This window comes from Zootoca vivipara, chromosome 16, assembly GCF_965207765.1.
Source record: "Zootoca vivipara chromosome 16, rZooViv2.hap1.1, whole genome shotgun sequence".
Lineage (NCBI taxonomy): Eukaryota > Metazoa > Chordata > Lepidosauria > Squamata > Lacertidae > Zootoca > Zootoca vivipara.
This window is the reverse complement of record NC_142599.1, coordinates 30,489,349-30,508,774: the sequence shown is the minus strand read 5'-3', so window position 1 is coordinate 30,508,774 and position 19,426 is coordinate 30,489,349. Positions and strand designations below refer to the sequence as shown.

At 46.8% G+C, this 19,426-nt stretch overlaps 1 protein-coding gene across 4 annotated transcripts in view; it reads left to right on the top strand.

Moving 5' to 3' along the window:
- The window catches only part of MACROD1 (mono-ADP ribosylhydrolase 1), a 344,907-nt gene that overhangs the window by 205,579 nt on the left and 119,902 nt on the right, over positions 1–19,426 (top strand). The gene's annotated exons all lie outside the window — the stretch shown is intronic.

Below are 19,426 nucleotides of genomic sequence, written 5' to 3'. Positions count from 1 at the left end.
CGCCCTTCATCAGAAGACCGCAGGGCGGTTTGCAGTGTAAAAATACAAAATGAAAATACAAAATACTTTATAAAACAAAAATAAGCCAATTAACCCCCCCCCCCCACATATTTAAAGGCCACAGTTATACTGAACTGTTTCATCCTGGTGCCTAATGATATGTAATTAAGGTGTCAGACGGGCCTCCCTTGGGAGAGCATTCCACAAACGGAGCCACTGCAGAAAAGGCCTGTTCTCGTGTTGTCACTCTCCGGACTTCTCATGAAGGAAGCACATGAAGACGAGCCTCAAATGATGACGACAAGGTCCGAATCGGTTCATATGAGGAGAGGGGTCCTAGAGGTATTGCGATCCTGAGCTGTTTAATAGTCCACAGTCATGTCCTTCAATCTCAGTGAGTCTATTCTGAATAGGACTTAACACTGGATATTACCCATTTTAATGCAAACTGTCCCCTAAAATATCCACCTTTGTACACATATTTTGATCAGAGAACCACATAGCAAAAATGGAGAAGTCTGAATTTCGAAGGATAGTTTGTTGTTTCAGGAAGTGCAAATCATGTATGTTCTTATTGAAATATTAAGCTAAATAAATTCCCATTCCATCCCTAGCCAAAACTGGGAGATCACGGTTAGCCTTCATGCATGTATGTGAATGTGAACTGAGTGAATATTTCAGGTCAGGCAGTGTGACTTTAAGGTTGACTTAAACTGCAGCACTTACAAATGAATTCCAGGGTTCTTTATCATCCCAGTATTATTTTTGCTGTTTCTTTTTCTCATTGTGGCGGATATTGGTTTGAAAATGGGACTGGCTAAAATTAAAATGTGAAAAGGCTAGAAATAAGGAAACAAATAAGACAAAGGCTGGATTTATTGACTCCTGTGACTTAAGTGTCTACAGTACTTTTCCTTTGCTTGATTTCTGTTCTACTCCTCAGAGATGTGCTTCCTTTTCGTAGCATCACCTAGCATCACCAGGAAACCAGATTCCATTCTGAAAAAATCAGAAAATGGTGTGGGCAAAGCGGGGGGGGGACGGGGACAGAATACTTGTGTTACTACTCATTGTTAGCAATGTCATGGATGTGAACCAATCGGGGATGAGTTGCATCCGCTGTTCTGCCTGCATTTCTCCTCTGGTCCAGCTCACCACTCAGTTGTGGCCCCCAGGAGGTTGTTCACAAATAGAATGCAAGCCGCAGTCTGAAAGAGTTGGTAAACCAGGCTGGTTTACTTTTGATACTGGTAGGATGGAAATCAGGGAGGTCAACAGTAGGGGGCACCAGAGAACATGGCTGGTAGAGCCAGAGCCCATGACAGGCAGAGCCAATTAATTCTAGTTTTGCCCCCATCCCTGCTGAGTTCCACAAGGTCAACACTGAGACAGAGGAGGCTGGCATGCAGTGCCACCCCACCGGACTGAAGGAGAAGCCAAGTAGGTGGGGGCTGGCTGCGGGCAGACTGAGGTTAGTGGGTGTCGAGGCTCTGCTTGCCTTAATGGACTCCCCTCCATTCCCCACCCTCTGCAATATCTGGAGAATTCCCTTAACTTGCTTCCCTCACCTTGAGCAAAGGTACTGGGGGTTGGCAACGATCCTCAGCCCTAAGAAGCATGGTGGGAAGTAGATGATTCATGGTTTATCATGGGTGTCTTTTGCTAAAGTATGTGTAGGCCAGACCAGAGGGGGAAACTGGGGAGGGCTGGGGGGGGTGAGCAGGAGCAGGTCTGATGTGAGGGAGTTGGAATCGAGAATCAGCAGCAGGCAGAAGCCTGCTAAGCGTCTGCTTTTTATTATTCCGAGTCTGAGTCCAGAGTCAGCGATTCCTTTTACAGCTGTTAAGCATGAAAAATCTACTTCTCCGGATCGTGATGAAGGGAACGGGGAGGGAGGAGGTGGGGGTTGTGGAGGGGTGGGGGTAGAGAAGGAAGAGCTGATCATATTTAATGGCCCCGTTAACACAGCAGCGGATGCACAAGCCAGCGATAGCCATTAGGAATGACTCGCTGGGCTGGATCCGGGAGCAGAAGCCTTTAAAGATTTATTAGGTGGAAACAGGCAGCCATTGATGGGGTGGGTAATGTCATTGTCAGTAGGTAAGTGGGCCACACATGGCCACGAAGGGAGCTGTGTGGTTGGCCCAGGTGGCGATGTGTAGGCCCCAATCAAAAAGTCTGCTTCCAATCAACACTCTGGGGGAAGCGAAGGAAGCAGGGTTCTTTTTGATTCTAGACCAGCCTTTGCCAACCTGCTTCTCTCTCAGTGGTTTGGACCATGACTTCCCCAATGGTTTGGACCACAGCACTAGCTGGGGCAGGCAGGAGTTGCAGTTCAAAGCATCAGGAGAACACCAGTTGTCTTCGCACGGTGGTGCACCAGGGCCGGCCCTAAGGCAAGGCTGGGTGGCGCAATGCGCCAGGGCGCCGGGCCGCCAGACACAGCCGTGCTGGGAAATGGGGGGGGCGGGCGCCGGAGGGATCTTCGCACCACGGCACCAGGGTGCCAGATATGCTTAAGACGGCCCTGTGGTGCACCATAGTAATCAGACAACAACCATAGCCAGGTGATAATCAAGAGCAACCCTTAAAAGGAGCAGCACAGCTTTCATCAAGATGTAAGAATGAGTAAGATTCAGGCTGAGCTAAATGAGAAGCAGAGGAAGAAAAAGGAACAGCAGATTGTTCACACACCTCGTCCTCTCTTTCTTGGGCAGTGGTGAGAGTAGCAAATGAGGAGGAGGAGGATACACCCAATAGGGCAGTGTCCCCTAGGGTTTCGTAACAAAGATTGTGATCCCTCTGTCAAGCCAGCATTGGGCTGAGCCCAGTACTTACCTTGGACACAAGACTCTGCCTGTCCGCACACCATACATGTAAAACACATAGGAAGCACATGACTTCCCTCCAAGAATCCTGGGAACGATAGTCTGCTAAAGGTGCTGACATCCTGTGAATTACATTTTCCAGACTTCTTTTGGGGGAAGCCACGTATAGTGGAACCTTGGTTTTCAAATGTAATCCATTCTGGAAGTCTGTTCGACTTCTGGAATGTCCAAAAGCTGAAAATCATAGGGCTGTCGGCAAAGTGAATGGTGAAAATGGGAAAATGCACCCTGGAAGCTGTTTGACTTCCGAAGTGCGTTCAGAAACGGAAGCATTCACTTCCGGGTTTTGGGTGTTCAGCTTCTGAAACGTTTGGCAGCCAAGACGTTCAAAAACTGAGGTTCCACTGTACTTTAAATGTATAATGCATACACAGCCACTGTGGAATGAAGGAGGTGCCCTCTCCCCACAATCCAAAATGCTTCAAAATAAGGAGGAACAGGGTGGGGTGGGGCTGTACATGGTACCAGTGGGCTCCCCCAACCCTGGAACCCATACAGATCTCCTCTCCTCTCCACACCACACCACTCCACTCCATCTGGTCCTAGTTTCTGCCACTTCAGTTTTGTCTGTTGTATGATACTGACTTGGAATCATCGAGTTGTAGAGTTGGAAGGGACTGTGAGGGTCCTCTAGTCCAACCCCCATAATGCAGAAATATTTTGCCCAACATGGGACTCAAACCTGTGACCCTGAGATTAAGTCTCATGCTCTACCAAGTGAGCTGTCCCAGATTCTCATGCTCCCGGAAGACTCTGTCCCTTCTTCTTGGTCATTACCCTTGACCACACATAGATGGCAGAGCCCTCCCTTTCTTCCTGCCCACCCAAATAATGATCATTCCGGAGCTCAGAAGTGCAGACTCCATGCACTTGCTGCTCTCCGCGACAATTTATGCAAAGTGTGCACATTATGCAAATGTTATTAGGATTATTTGATCTCGCAAATCTCGCCGTCTGATTTATTAGACACAAATTGCGTTCAGTGTCAGCAGACGTTGTAACGGTGTATCCAAGGCAGTTCTTTCCACACTGGCGAAGGGAGGGGGGAAGAAGGCAGGAAGCAGCAGTACTGAGTATCTCTGATTTGGGCATGTGTACCCAGTTGTGCTTTTAATATCACCCTGTAGAACGCAGAGCTCAGATTCAGGGGCACATGCTTTGCATGGAGAAGGTCCCTTTTTCCACCTCTGGTTGAAATGACCACATAGCAGGTGGTGAGGAAAGACCTTCCTCTGCCCAGGACTCTTTAGAGCCGCTGCCAATCAGAGTAGAGAATGTTGGGCTAGATGGAAGAATAGCCTGATCTGGAATTAGGCTGCTTCCTATGTTGCAGGGAAAGGACCAGACCTCCTGATATTCCCAGTTAAGCAAGATAAGGTATCAGGTGTCGGGAGCTTCATTTGCCCAGGACTTTCTAGAGCTGCTGCCAGTCAGAGTAGACAATACTGGGCTATATGGACAAGCTGACTTGGTCTAAGGCAGGTTCCTGTGCTCCTAATACAGTTGTACCTCCGCTTACGTATCCCTCCACTTATGTAAACTTTGGGATACGTAAGCGGCAAACCCGGAAGTATATTTCCGGGTTTTTGCCGCGCGCGCATGCGCAGAAGTGCTCTACTGCCACGTGCGTGTGCATAGAAGCAGTCCCTCCGGTTGCGGAAACCTCGGGATCTGACTGGAGCTCCGGAACGAATCCCATCCGCAACTGGAGGTACCACTGTAAATCTTCCACACCTTCTCCCAGAAGTAAATGTGTGCATCAAGCTGTTTGCCTATGAAAGTACACATGCTACCATCTTGGTTCAAAGGGAAAGGCTCCCAGCACAGCAGTCAATAGCTGCTCGCACTGGTAGCAATTCAGTAATGGAAGACTCTGGACTTAACAGTCTGGAGGATTGCTGGATGGTAATGTGTCTTACTTCAAATGTAAGTAATCTGCCTTGCTCCATTTGGGAGCTCTCTCGTTCATTCAGCTGCGGGGGGTTGGACCCTTGCCCCAAAGTCCTTCCCTCATGGCACCACTGACTGCTAGGCAGCTTTGACTAGAAGAACTGTTTTACTGGATCTGATCAAAGGTCCATCTAACCCAACCAGATGGGAAGCCCCATCGCAGAACCTGTAGGCAAAGTCCTTCTCTGTTGTTCTCAGCCTCTGGCATTCGGAGGTATACTGCTGCTGAAGGTGAAGGTTCCATTTCGCCACTAGGCCTGACACTCTTTGGTTAACTTGTATTGGCCTTTGCCAACCTGGTGTGCTCACTGGGGCTGATGGGCGTTGTAGCTTGACAACAACTGGAGGGCACCAGATTGATGAAGTCTGGCTTGTATAATTCAAAAATGTTCCTGCTCATGAAACACACACACACGTACAGACATCTAAGCCACTGACCCTCAAAATCATTTCGTCACGGCACATTCCAGTAGCACTATCATGAGACAGAATGAAAAGGCCCCCACGTCTCCCAACACAGCCAAGATGCTCACTCACTGCATTTTGAAGTGAAGTGAAGTGGAGTAATGCATTAGCACAGGGAGGGGGATCCTTAGTCTCAGGGGCCAAATGTAGCCCTGCAAACCACTCCCAAGCCACAGTCCTCTCTAGCCCTGCCAGGCCCCCTCCTTGATAGTTCCTTGCCTGGTTGAATCCTGCCCTTAAGCTCCAGTAATGCTTCTTGCTTGTCTGGATGGGATAGGAAGGTGGGTGTGGGTGTGTAGGCACTTGTCTGCTGTACAAGGGTAAAAATCCTGTTCATAGTCCTGCTTTTGACTATGCCCACTTTTGCATGTGGCTCCTGGAAGTCTGCCCAAAAGGGAAGGTGGCCCTTGGGGTAGAAAAGGTTCCCCACCTCTGCATTAGTATCTAATGAGAGGAGAGCCCCCAAAAGACCATTAAGGCCAGAGTCTAGAGCTACTGAGCTGCCTCATTGGCCAGTTCCATTAAGTCCATTTCAGGTTAAGCGGAGAAGTACTTTATTATTGCCCATCGGTGAATAGAATTTATCGACTTAGTCCACAGACCATATCAAAAGATATTTTTTGTTTTGCCTGTCCTGAACTATCCCGTCAATCAATTCCTGGGCTTATCCCAGAATTCTACTACTACACGAGAGGCAGGAACGTAATTCTATCCCCTCTCTTTTTCTGCTCTGGCACCTCTCATTTTTTTTTTAAAAAAGATTGGCAATCCCCCCCCCTCCAGTCTGCACTTCCTGTGTTGTTAGCATTCTGATGGACTCAAAATACACAGCTTGGCCTATTAATCATTGGAAGGCTATTGGCATAAGTTAAATGGCTGCGCCGCAGCGTTAATAAAGATGCCTGAATCCGCCGACCTTGTGGGTTTTCTCGTTGGGATTGGCAAAACATTCCCACTTCTGCCTTCTCTGCTGGATGAATACCCTTGGTGGCGCGCAGCAGCAGCAGCAGCAGCCAGGAGTTGGCTCAGGGCAGGGGAAATCAAACTCCCAACCTGCTTATTAGCTGCTGTCACACTGCAGCAGGAGTGGGACTTGAGCAGCGCAGAGGGGTTGATGCCACCCACCCCACCGTTACATCAGCCACCAAGTCCCGAGCGGCCTGGGCAGGGTAGGGAAGGAGAAGTAAACATGCTCCTGCCACTGCCTGCGGGCTCACATGGCTCACATGCTGTCTTTCTCACCTCCACCCATCAGAAAGCTTTCTTTGGCCACAGAACTCATCCCCAAGGCTAGGGATGGAACAATCTCATCCCATTTCAGTTCTCCCAGTTTCTCCTTTTTTCCAGTCTTAAATTAGTTCTCCACATTTCTGCAGCAATTCGTATGTTGTTGTTTTTAAAATCCTCATTTTAAAATCCTAAAAGTTCACCAGCGTCTGGGTGCGAATTTCTCCTCTAATAGACACATTTTTGCATGCAATTTTGAGTAACGGAGACAATTCTGCAAGCAACATCGTCATTTTTATGCAGCCTTTCTGCTAATATATGCATTTTTTGGTCAGCGCTGGTTGGTCAGAGAGCTGCATTGCAAAATTCGGATAAGTGTGGATTTCGAGAGATGCCTAAGCGAGATTTGGCAGATCGCCTTTAATAGTGAACTGAATAATTGAATTTATTCTCCATCCCTACCCAATGGCCTTTCTACTACAGTGGAACCTCGGTTTATGAACACCTCGGTTTATGAATTTTCGGTTTATGAACACCGCGGACCCATCTGGAACGGATTAATTCATTTTCCATTACTTTCAATGGGAAAGTTTGCTTCAGTTTATGAACGCTTCAGTTTATGAACAAACTTCCGGAACCAATTACACCCATGCTTCAGTTTATGAACGCTTCAGTTTAAGTACTCCGCGGACCCGTCTGGAACAGATTAATCCACTTTCCATTACTTTCAATGGGAAAGTTTGCTTCAGTTTATGAACGCGTACTCCGCGGACCGTCTGGAACGGATTAATTCACTTTCCATTACTTTCAATGGGAAAGTTCGCTTCAGTTTATGAACGCTTCAGTTTATGAACATACTTCCGGAACCAATTGTGTTCATAAACCGAGGTACCACTGTATTGCAGTCTTAGGGACCCATTTGTACATTCAATAGAATCCAGTGATTCAGCTTTTTCTGGACCACATGGCTGCCTCAATGGAAGATACTGTAATGTGAATGTGTGTGTAGCAGCTAGTCAGAGGTGAAATTCATGTTCACAGCTCTGCCTCAGACCGGGCTCCCCCATTTGTGTGCCACACCCATCACCAGCCCTCTCTAGCTGGTTGTCAGAGTTCTCAACCACCACCACACTCCTCACCGACCCTGCTCTCCACCCCAAGTGTATTTGCTTGGCCAGAATGTGTCCTTAGACTCATAGAATTGGATGGGACACAAAGGGTTATCTAGTCCAATACCCTACAATGCAGGGCCTTGACCTCTGACAATGCCTCTTGCTTGTCTGGATGGAGGATGGAGGTGTGTGTTTGTGTGTAGATGCTAGCCTCCTGTACAATGGTAAAACCCACATTCATTGCTCTGCCAGCTTCTTCATCTGGCCCCATCTGAACCAGACATGTGGCTTCTGCAAGCTTGCTCAAAAGGGTTCTCCATCTCTTCATTAGCTGTTAAGGATAGCACTTTCCCCTTCCCACCTTAAGAACATGAAGTCAACATGCGAGGGAGGTGAGGCGAATGCTTTGCCCATTTTGAAACACTCACCAACATACAAAACATTTTCTTTCTCTCTTAAACCCAGTGATTGCAATGTCTCCATCTCACAGGAAAATCAGGTGGTGTAATGCTTAGTGGGCTGCTTAGAAAGAAGAGGGGTTATCTACATGCTCGGGAGAACCCCGAGGTTTGCAGGAGTATGAAAAAAAAACACACACCCAAAAAACCACCAAAATCCAACGGGCCACTTATACCCTCCCAAAAAATTAGTGGGATGTGGATTAAGTAGTCATGGAATGTTGACTACCAATCTTAAAAAGAAAACTGGGAGGGGAGCTGGTATGGGCTGCTGGAGGACTGGGAGGCTGGCTGACTAGAACCCTGGACAGAACTGATCCTGCTAGGAGATGAGCAACCACAGCAGCATCATATTGCAGATTCCACATGTTCCTTTTAATAGGTAGTTCAAGTGGCTAGTTCGGAAGCAAAACTGAGTGCTACAAACCAACAAAATATATTTATTAAGGCAGCACTTTCAACGTGCTTTGGGGACTCCCTAGGCACGCAGAAGTACAGACAATTTTAAATAAAAGGAAAGTGTTTTGTTTCGTTTTAAAAACAACCAAACCAAAATGACTAGACAAATGGCTCTTAACAGAAATATTGATGGAGATACTTGTCAATCTATTAATTTTGTCTGTGGTTGAGACACAAGGAAATAGGCTGAGAGAGAGAAGAAATTGGCTTTATTTCGATTTGATGTTTGCATTTGTAACCTGCCATTCTTCTATGAAGCTCAAGGAGGCATAAATTGTTCTCCCCTTCCCAATGTTATCCTTCCAACGACTCTATGAAATAGGATAGGCCAAGAGGCAGTGATTGGCCCAGTATACTTCATAGCTGAGCGGGGATTTGAACCCTGCTCTCCTAGGTCTTAGTCTAGCCCACCAACCATTACAACCACCACTGATTCTCTCACAGTGACTTGCTCAAGGCCCAAACATCTAGTGAGTATCCTAGAGAGATGGGAGGGGTATCGTGCAATTTTTTCCTCAGAGATGTCTGGCTGTCCCAGGTTGGGAACAGGGCGCTAGGGTAAGTGGGCTTTTTCCTGGCCCCTTTATTCCTCTCCAGCAACTTGTGTGCCAAGGCCCTGTGCCCTGTAGTTCCCCACTGATTAATAAACACACCAACACTAGTGCATTGGATTATGGGCTAAACAGGCCACAACTTTATTGGTTACAGATGTGAGCAGTTTGGCTTAGGCAGTGGGTGAAACCAGGTGTGGAGGCAAGAGAGGGAAGCCCCCAGCCACGCCACGATTTAAATTACCTGTGGCCACACTTCCCACTGGCATAGATTGGCCGGGCGGGGCTGACGTGACCAGGGTTGGTGTGGAGGGGGGCGTTAATCTCACGCCCCCTAGCCAGGTCGCTACAAGGGCCCAGATGCCTGCCGCAACTCTGCCCACCCCAGAAGGTGAGCAGACTTGCTAAACCCTTCTCTGTTCAAAAGAAAATAACACACGAACGCACACGATGCTCTTAAAAACGTTGCTTTTTCCCCCAGAGGCTCAGGAGGAAAGGGCCTTTGTTCTCTGGTACTTCTCCACACACAGGATACCATTACCGGTACTAACTTTATGAAATTCACTGTCAGGAGATATACTGTGTAGTGATGGTGGAGGGCTTTCAAAAGAAACTGGTCAAATTTGCAGAGGATGAGGGGGGGGAGGAGGAGGAGGAGGAGGAGGAGGAGGAGGAGGAGGAGGAGGAGGTCTGTCACTGGTTGCTAACCATGATCATGAAAAGGAAGCCCCGACTTCAAAACGCAGCTGAGTATCGGTTGCTGGGGGGCAATAGCAGAAAGGGCTCTCAGCTTCCCTTTCTTTAAATAAAATATAAACAAATAAACAAATATTTTATATTAAATAAAAAAATTACTAAAGCCAATTTCTTCTCTCCCTCTGACTTCTATTTCCTTGTGTCTCAGCCACAGGCTTAACTAATAGATTCACAGAGTATCTCCATCAATATTTCTGTAAGTCCTCAGAGCTGTTTGTATCATCATTTTGTCTTGGTTGTTTGGGGGTGTCTGTCTGGCCACTGTTGGAAACAAGACGATAAACTAATCCAAGGATAGGAAGCCTCAGTTCCAGGGACCATGCAGACCTCTCTATCTGTCCATTGGGAAAACAGCCATGTCACACACCCTGTTCTGGCCCTGCCATGCAACCCCCTTGAGAGTTTTTGCCTGGCTGGAATGCGTTATAGAAAACTGATCACATTTCTTGCTTACCTGGACGTAGGCTAGATAAGTGTGTTTGTGTATGGAACACAAGCCTACTTTACAAAGGTAACATTTACATTTGTTGCTCCGCCTACTTTGCCTCTGGCTCCACCTGCCACTGGCATGAAGGTTGCACCAAAGGGAACAGGGACTTCAGGCTGAAAAAAGTTCCCCACCCCTGACGCAGAATCACAGAGGGAGGGGGGTCCCATGGAGAGGGTGCACTTCCTCCAGGGCCCTTAAAAAACTGCAGCCAGCACTGAGGTGGGTCTTTGGGCTGATCCAGCAAAACCTTTCGCTTATGTTCCAGCGCAAGCACTCATTAATATGAAGCATCTTGGAAATTCAAAGCACCAGTTTGCCAACAACAACACACCCAGGTCCCCTCTTGCAAAAGGAGCGGCATGTGGTGCATTGTGGCCTCACAGCCACAGTGCGATGGTCGTTGACATATCTACATACATACATCTCTCCCCAAAACAGCAGCAACAAAGCAGAAGGCACTGACCCAGGAGCAGAGCTCTTCCAATCTTGTTAGGAGAGGCTCCTGGCTTTCTGTGCTGCTTTGCTGTCGAAAGCAGGGAAGGGACCCGCCTGGCACCGGCCTGACAGCTTGCCAGGCCCCCTTCACCCGCGGGTGGCAGAGTCCATCTCCCAGAGCCCAGGAAGGTGATTAGAGATGACAATGTCAGAAGCCTCGTGCTCTGCCGGGAGCCTGCGGGGCGGATGCAGTGGGGAGAGCGGATCTGTAGGGCAGACATCCAACCTCCGCACGTATGCACACACACACACACACACACACACACACAGAGAGAGAGAGAGAGAGAGAGAGAGAGAGAGAGAGAGAGAGAGAGAGAGAGAGAGAGACATGTGCATGCCTGACCTCTCGGTGGCCTTGCTGTTCAGCGACCCAATGCACAGGCAGCTCAGAAAAACAGTAAGCAGCGAGGCAGCACTGGGTCTTGGATTTGGGGTGGGGGAGCACCCTCCTTAATATCCCAAAAGTGGGACATGCAAAAACAGACTGGACCTTCTTAGGAGTTCCATGCAAAGGGAGAGTGGCAAGCTCTGCCATCTCCAGGTACGGCTGGAAAAGAAACCCTGACCGAAAACAAGAGCCGCTGCCTGTCAGTGTAGACAGTACTGCACTAGATAGTCCAGTATAAGACAGTTTTCTATGTTCCTATGTCTCCCCACCTGCAAGGGGTGGCTAGCCTACTTAGGTTCTCTGGAGAAGGGCCATAGCTTAGTGGCAGGTAGAGAGAAAGGAAAGGGGGTGGTTCTTCCCATTTTAGTTCTGGACCAATCCATCACTGGCTTCAGCCCCTACCCACAGTTGTCCTCTGTCTAATTCCCATTTAAAGCCATAGAAGCTACCAACCCTCATCACATCTTGTGGCAGTGAGTTCCATCATTCAGTTATGCATTTGTGCAAAGGAAAGCTTTCCCTTTGCCAATTCTAGATCTTGTGCTGATTGGATAACCCAAATTCTAGTGTTAAAGAAGCATGAGAAAATGATATATATTTTTCTTACTTTATGGGGGGGGTAGCTCCTGATTATTAACTTGCCACTGTATCATATCCTACATTTTAATATCTAAAAAAGAAAAAAAGGAGTAACTACAGAGAGAGTTTGCTGATTATTACAAATAAAATTATAAATTAATCAAAAAGTTGGTTAAAAGGCAGACAATTAATCAGCTACCTATTCTTCCATAGGTGCTCAGCAGTCTTGAATGCTAAGATAGTGATAGGATGAACAATACCATAGTGTGTGTCTCCATGTCATTTCTAGAGCCAACTGTGCTTCCAGTCCTGCAGGCCATGCCTACCCCCATGAGGGCTAGACACCTGATTTTTAAAAAAACACAAAAACCAAGCAGCCTGCTGGCCCACAGTGCATTATCAGAGCCACTTCCCTTGGATTCACATCTCTGCCACCTCCCTTGCTACACTAGACGAATAATAATCACTGTATTGTCTTTATTTTTCACTGTCACGGCTGCAACTTGCCTAACAACCACACTTAGAGCCTCCACGTCCAAGCCCCGCCTGGCTGGCAAATTTAGCAGCTGATTGTCTCAACAGCCCCACCCATCCTGCCCAGCCCTGTTGGCCACCCTCAGCCAACTGAGCAGCTTCAGACATCCCCGTCATGGACGACCTTCTCCTGTGTCTCCAGCTGATTGGTGCACTGGCATCAGCCTTCAGGCACCCCGCCTCAACTCTCCCGCCCTCCAGTAGCTCTTCAGAAAGTCTCCTTCCGTAGGCTGCTGTACTAGGCCCTGCAAAGGCAAAGGCCACCCCTAGCTCAGGATGGAAAAAGGTAGCAGTGGAACTACCGTGTTTCTCATATTATAAGACACGTCTTATATTTATTTTTTCCTCAAAAAAACACACTATGGCTTATTTTCAAGGGATGTCTTATTTTTTTCCTCCTCCTCCTGCCGCGGCCAGCATTGCTGCTGCTCCTATCACTATGTCTTATTTTCGGGGTATGGCTTATATTCCTTGAATGCTTAAAAATCCTGCTATGGCTTATTTTATGGGGATGCCTTAAAATATGAGAAACAGGGTAGATGCACGTGGGATCAGCTGGTTGGCAGTTACAGTGAGCCTCTTCGAAAGACACACTGTCAGTGCCAATCAGGGCATCTTCCTCGGTAGGAATTCTGTCTCTGCCATCTCACCCAGATATGTTCACAGACACCTCAGATGTGCTTTGGCGGACTCAAACCCAGCCTGTAGTCTTTTATTCCGCACACACATTCATAAATAGGGAAGCCAAAGGTGCACAGTTTAGCCATTTGCTTCCAGTCTCGGGGAGCCTCCTTTAACAGGGTGTTGCCCATCACCGCCTTTGCAAACTGTGATGGGGAAAGGCCATGTTGCTCGTTCCCCATTTCTGTCGCATGGTCTAATAGGCACAACAGCCCCATTTCCAGAGACTGAAGGAACAGTGCTGGGAGGAAACAGCACAGGTGGTTGATACCTGCTCTCAAATCATAGCGTAGTACCTGTGCAATAGGGAGGCTTCCCAGGTAGGGATGTGTGAACCTGCCAGTTTTGGTTTTTCCACGTTTCTCATTTTAAAGTCAGGTACTGTACTGTATCCACGTTCCTGTATCAACTTGCAAATTCACCAGCATTTTGCTGCAAAATTCACATATTTTTGCAAGCGATTTCCCCTAGTATAATGCATTTTTGTATGTTATTTGTACTAACCTAGGCATTTTCATACATACTTTGCCCTAATGTGTGCATTTTTAACCCACTATTTTGTTGGAAAACTGCATTGCAAAATTAAGTGAAGTGCGAATTTCAACAGATGGCTGCATTTTTTTTGGTTTGCATAGTTTCAGCAAGAATGAATGAGGTAGATTTCCCTTTAAATGCAAACTGAACCAGATTCCCCCCATGCCCCTAGTTGATGCCCATTCTCATGCCACAGCAAAAGGAACAATAAGATCCCTGTGCAACCAGGAAGATGGCTACCTTGCCCTACTGATGCAGAAAGTAAGGAGAGATATGTTTGGACCAATTTTGATGCTGTCCATCTTGCTTTATAACCAACACAGTAATTGTACTGGCATAACTTGCTCAGTTCCAGACCACTTCAATAAAGTGAGTCACCCCCCCCCCCCAGTGCGTATAAAAGATATGTTTACACTATGCTATACGGTAAAACCTCGGTTGTCGATCATAATCCATTCCAGAAGCCTGCTCGGCTTCTGAAATGTTCGACAACCGAGGCACGGCTTCTGATTGGCTGCAGGAACTTCCTGCACTCAAGCGAAAGCCGTGCCGGATGTTCGACTTCCAAAAAATGTTTGAAAACCGGAGCACTTCCGGGTTTTCAGCATTCGGGAGCCGAAACGTTCCAAAACGGAGGCGTTCGGGAGCCGAGGTCTGACTGTAGTCCATTAAGCCAGGCCTCACAACTGCAGGGGGGGGGGGAGGAGAAAATCCCACTTCCATCCCTAGCCAGCTCCACTCCCATGGCCAAAAGAGGGGCAGTGGGGGGCTTCCTTCTCCTGGAAGCTGCCGGGCTGCCCACAGCTGCACCCTCATCCTCATAAGGAGCAATATTTGCCAAGTGCAATAAAATTAGGTATGCCGATGCTCGCAATTAGAACATTTGCCATTGAAATACTTCATTCACCCACCGTCTCCTGTGTTTTCTGGAGATACAGATCAAGATGGAAGAGGAGAGAGGACCATATAGCATGGCTTTATTCTCACCCACCCGAAATCCACACAAAAATGCTTCTCAGTCTTTATTTACTTATCACAGGTGCTAATTTGTTAAATCATTACTATCTGTTGTAGAAAACTTTATGGCTGGCTTCCACCTTTCTGGCCTAGGTTTAATTTGTTAGAAATGAAGCCCCGGGTTCAAAATAATATCTGTCTATAAAGTTATGCCTCTCCGTATCCAGAATGCCTGTGGGTCTGACTGTCATTCCTTAGAAGGAGGCAATGATAATCTGTGCATGTTCAAAACATTCTGTGAATATTCAAAACTTGATAAAACATTAATTGGTAGTCGAAATCATTGATAAAGGGCCAATTTTAATTGGTTACGTTAGCTAATGTTTCTGCGACTATTTTGGTAATTGTAAAGAGCAAAAGAAAAAGGAGCATTGCAGATGGCCTTCTAAATATGAGTGCCTGCTTTTGTTTATAACCTCTTGGACACCATCAACCCCCCCCCCCCGGCTTAGCAGGGTTTAGCAGATACTTCAGTCTAACTGATTAATTAAGTAAATTAAATAAATAGATGATAAATCGGCTCTTCAGGATGTAACCCTATACCCACTTACCTGGGAGCAAGCCCACCTGAACTCGGTGGGACTTACTTCCAAGTAGACATGTATAGGATTGCACTGTTAATCAATTAATAGAACACAAACCTCTTTAATCAATCAACAGCCCTAATTGCTACCTGGTGTTGCAGAATTGAGTCCCAAGCTCTGGGGGCTGCATCTGAGCAACCATCTGCTCAAACCAGCACCCCCCCCCGGCCTTTACACAACACACCTTCATATCCTTATGTGATTGCACTTTTCTCCCTGCTTTCTTGGAAGTTCCCTTGAGGTGTGCTTCTTGATGATGACAGATGATGAAACACCCCAGAGCAGAATAAGGCACCCCCACCTCCACAAACGCAGACACACATACACACGCATGGGGATTTCTTCACCTCTGTGGTTGCTGTGTTTATTTCTGAGCACTTGCAAGACTACTTCTAGGCACAGGGGGCTAAAGAGCTGATTTGCCAAGAACTGTGAAAATTAATGCTGTGTGAATAAAAATTATTATCAAAAGAAAGAAAGAAAATTAATTCTCTCTGTGTGTGTGTGTGTGTGGTTGTAATGTCAGCTACAACCCCTTGTTAAATGCATCGGAATGAGCATTTGGGGGGGACTGTTTGCACAAGCCCCCCCCCCTAAAATGATGCACACATAGGTTCCATCCCAAACCCAGTCTGGGAGAAAACTTAACAAGAAGCTCAGAGGCTTTTTCTGGGCCTGACATCTCTTCCATTAGAGATGATCAGGACCATGTTTGCAGGCACATGGCTCTTACTATATTAAAATAAGAAGAACACTCTCCCTTCTTGGAGATAAATATGGGTAAAATGGGTACCCTCTTTGGGAGAAATGTCCCTGGTTTGGAATTGCACCCACACACCCACACACACCACACCAGGGTAGTAAGTAAATGGCACACCTATTGAGAAGAGCCATTGAAGGTTAAAGTTCTGCAAACTTTGACATTCTCCTATGCCAGTGTTTCCCAACCTTGTGCCTCCAGATGTTTTGGGACTACAACTCCCATCATCCCTAGCTAGCGGTGGTCAGGAATGATGGGAATTGTAGTCCGAAAACATCTGGAGGCACAAGGTTGGGGAACACTGTCCTATGCAAGCCCTCTTTCGAGGCTAATAGCACGTTAGCACGACCCATCCACCTCCGAGGGGTCCAACAGGATGACTTCCTGGTCAATCACACGCTTGTTTCTTTTCTCCACATTTAAACCCTGTGCAAGGCCAGGGGCCCTTTCCTGGAACATCACAAACTGCAGGGCATGAAACAACCACTACTACCAGTAGTACTACTGCATTCAACTAAAGATTGCAGTGTTAGTTCTAGCACGTACACACCCATGCGGAACCCCACTCCAAAAAAACACACACCCTTTCTCCTCCCATTCCCAGATAAGCAAAACAGGTAGTAGAGATTAGATGCTGTCCAACTAAAAACACAAAGGCAAACTTTAAGGGGTGGGTGGGTGGGTGTGAAACAGATACAGAATAAAAGATTGAAAAGGGGGGGGGGGTCATAAGTAAAGCTACAAGCCTAACTTTGAAAAGTGCATAAGACTCCTAAAAACTGCATATGCTGAGGAATAAGCAAGCCCAAAACGTTAATGCACTTAGTAAAATCAAACTGAAAAGCAGCCACAAAATCCATGAAAGCAAATTGACTGGTGGTGGTGGGGACAAACGTCTGCTCCTTTTCCTCCCTCCAATTGTCATCCACTAGAAGAGCCCAAGTTCAAGGGAGCACAGAGAGGGGGAGGGGGAGCCTGTGCAAAGCTTCATTAAGCTATTGGGAGAAATTTAATCCCAAATAAGCCCAAAGTTTGGAAGTTTACAATCTTATATCCTTTAGGGAAGCACTCAAACATACTGTAATAAGTGGCGCCTTGGGTCTGGGCATGATGCAACTTTTCCCACCCAGCCGTCTTAGTCTAGGACAGAGGCTGCTCTTAGCTCTTCTGATATGCCATGCTTTGTTTACTTAAAAATCAATGCTCTGCCTCATGGAAAAAGAAGGGGTGGGGGGAGAAAGATGGGATGTCTTGACAATATGAGATTAAAAGCTTTACTAATATAATAATCTCCCTTTTGCCCTTCTCCATCACCTGCCACCTAAGCTCCTTGCAAACATCCATTAATTAAAGCCTCCCAACTTTCACATTCACTGTGTCGCCATTTTTAAAAATGAAATAAATCTCAAAATCTTTGAAAGTTGCAAGGGGAGGAGGGGGGGAAACATGCAGGGTACCCCCCCTTTCTAACTAGTAGACTCTGAAAATAGATCTACACCTCAGTATAAACTGTAGATCATAATGCCAACTCAGAGCTGGGAAAATGAAGAGTTTGCAAATCAAATCCACATATTCGGTTTCTTCGGGTGGGTGGGGGAACGCTCTCTATTTGGGCTGCACAAATCATCAGTAAATCAGAAAACAAATCTTGCTGAAGGCTTGTTTTAAAACCTTTGAGAAGAAGAGAGCAGAAGAGAGCATTCCGTTGTCAACAGCTGGGACCCAGACCCAGAATGTCGGTTTCCATTTGCTTTGCTACAATTTGGATTTCAGCGCAATTTAAATAAAAAACCACAAATTACTATCATTTTAAAATTTGGCTTTTATATGTGACATTTGCCAGCCCAACTGAGACAGCTGGTTTCCTTTCGATGCCAGTTTTGCGGGGTAGGGAGAAAGGGAGATGCAAGACATGTCATATATATGGTAAGATGTATCTATATTGCCAAACTGTTCTCCTGCGCCACTCTCCAGAGCTGCCAGTCAGCCCTCTTTGCCACTCCTGGTGAGAAATCAAATATTTTGCCATTTTGGGGAAAATATGGCAAAGTGTTAGGAGTGCCATTCCCATGCCTTGTCTGTGGAAAATACCTTCGAGTGTCTCTATTTGTACAGGGATGTGCGACTCGGCTACGCACTAGAAACCCACCAGACAATAATGCAACCCAAAATACGCCTGCAAAAGACGAACACAGAAGAAGAAGAAATATATTTCCCATGGCTAATCAACAACCCCCTGATTTCATTCAGGTGTTGTTAACACAGCCTCAAAAGCATCAACATTCCACACTTGCAAATGACCGCCAGTGCTTCGCACTGTGTTGCTAAACTGTAATTTCCCCCTCCCCATATCAAATGTCCAAATCACAAACATCAGAAAAACATCAGCAGCAGCAAACACTTTAAAAGTGTCACTGGGCATCATCGCCATCATTTATGTTCCATTGTTTAAAAAAGAAGGGGGGGGGTAGAAAAGAAAGATTATCCTTTTCATCTGCCTGAGAAATTCTGGTGGCTTTTTTTTAAAAAAAATCCACTACATATTTGCCAAACCCGCCAGCAATTTCATTAGAAATAGAAAGAAAGTATCAAAATCCCTAATGGGAGGACAGGATCAAAACCTGCCACAAATATCCCGGTGAATTACCCCTTCTCTTTTCCTATGTTTGAACTGCTGTGTTGTTTCGGCATTTGTTTGTTTCAGGTTCCTTAATAAATCTACAGACACACAGTCCAATTCAGGCACTTGAAACCCCCAGATCCATCTCATCAGCTCTCCTTGGCTGATCAGTTCTGCCGGGCAAATCCTTGCCTCTTTTGGTAGCCAGGTATCCTTGAGTCTTCAAAATGCAACATTTGTAGATATAGAAATATATATCTGTATATCTATAAAGGGATAAAACGACATTGCCTTACCTGATCAGAGGAGGAGGGTTTGTGCTGTATGGTTGGGGATGGGCAGAGAAGCCCCCTCTCTCCCGTTTGCAAAGTTTATCACGACAGCCAGCCGCTTATTCCAGTAGCAGGAGCAAAATAACCAACGGCGAAGGGACTAGGAGATGACATGGTGGGGGCGCAGAGCAGGGGATACAGCATTGAGCGGTGGTGGTTGACGTGAGAGACAGAGAAGGAGAGAGGGATAGAAATGAAAGGGATTAGGCCAGGGGTATTGTTCCTGTAAGGAGCAGAAGGCAGTGAGATGTCGAGATCCCTGTGTGTATGTGTGTGTGTGTGTGTGTGTGTGCCTGTGTGCCACACGCTCCGGAAAGGGAGGATGCTGTGACACACACACGCCAGATGAGATCAAGAGCGCTGTTGGTTTGTACTAAGCGTTACGGCTGCTGCCGCCGCCGGTAATTTGGTCCAGGCTGAGGAATAGGGAGCTGTGATGTCTTTAGCATCCTTGCGAGTTTTCTTTGATCTGCATCCTCCAATCTGGACTATGCTGCACACACACACACCATTGCAAGCAGCTACAAATGACAACTGGGTGGCTGA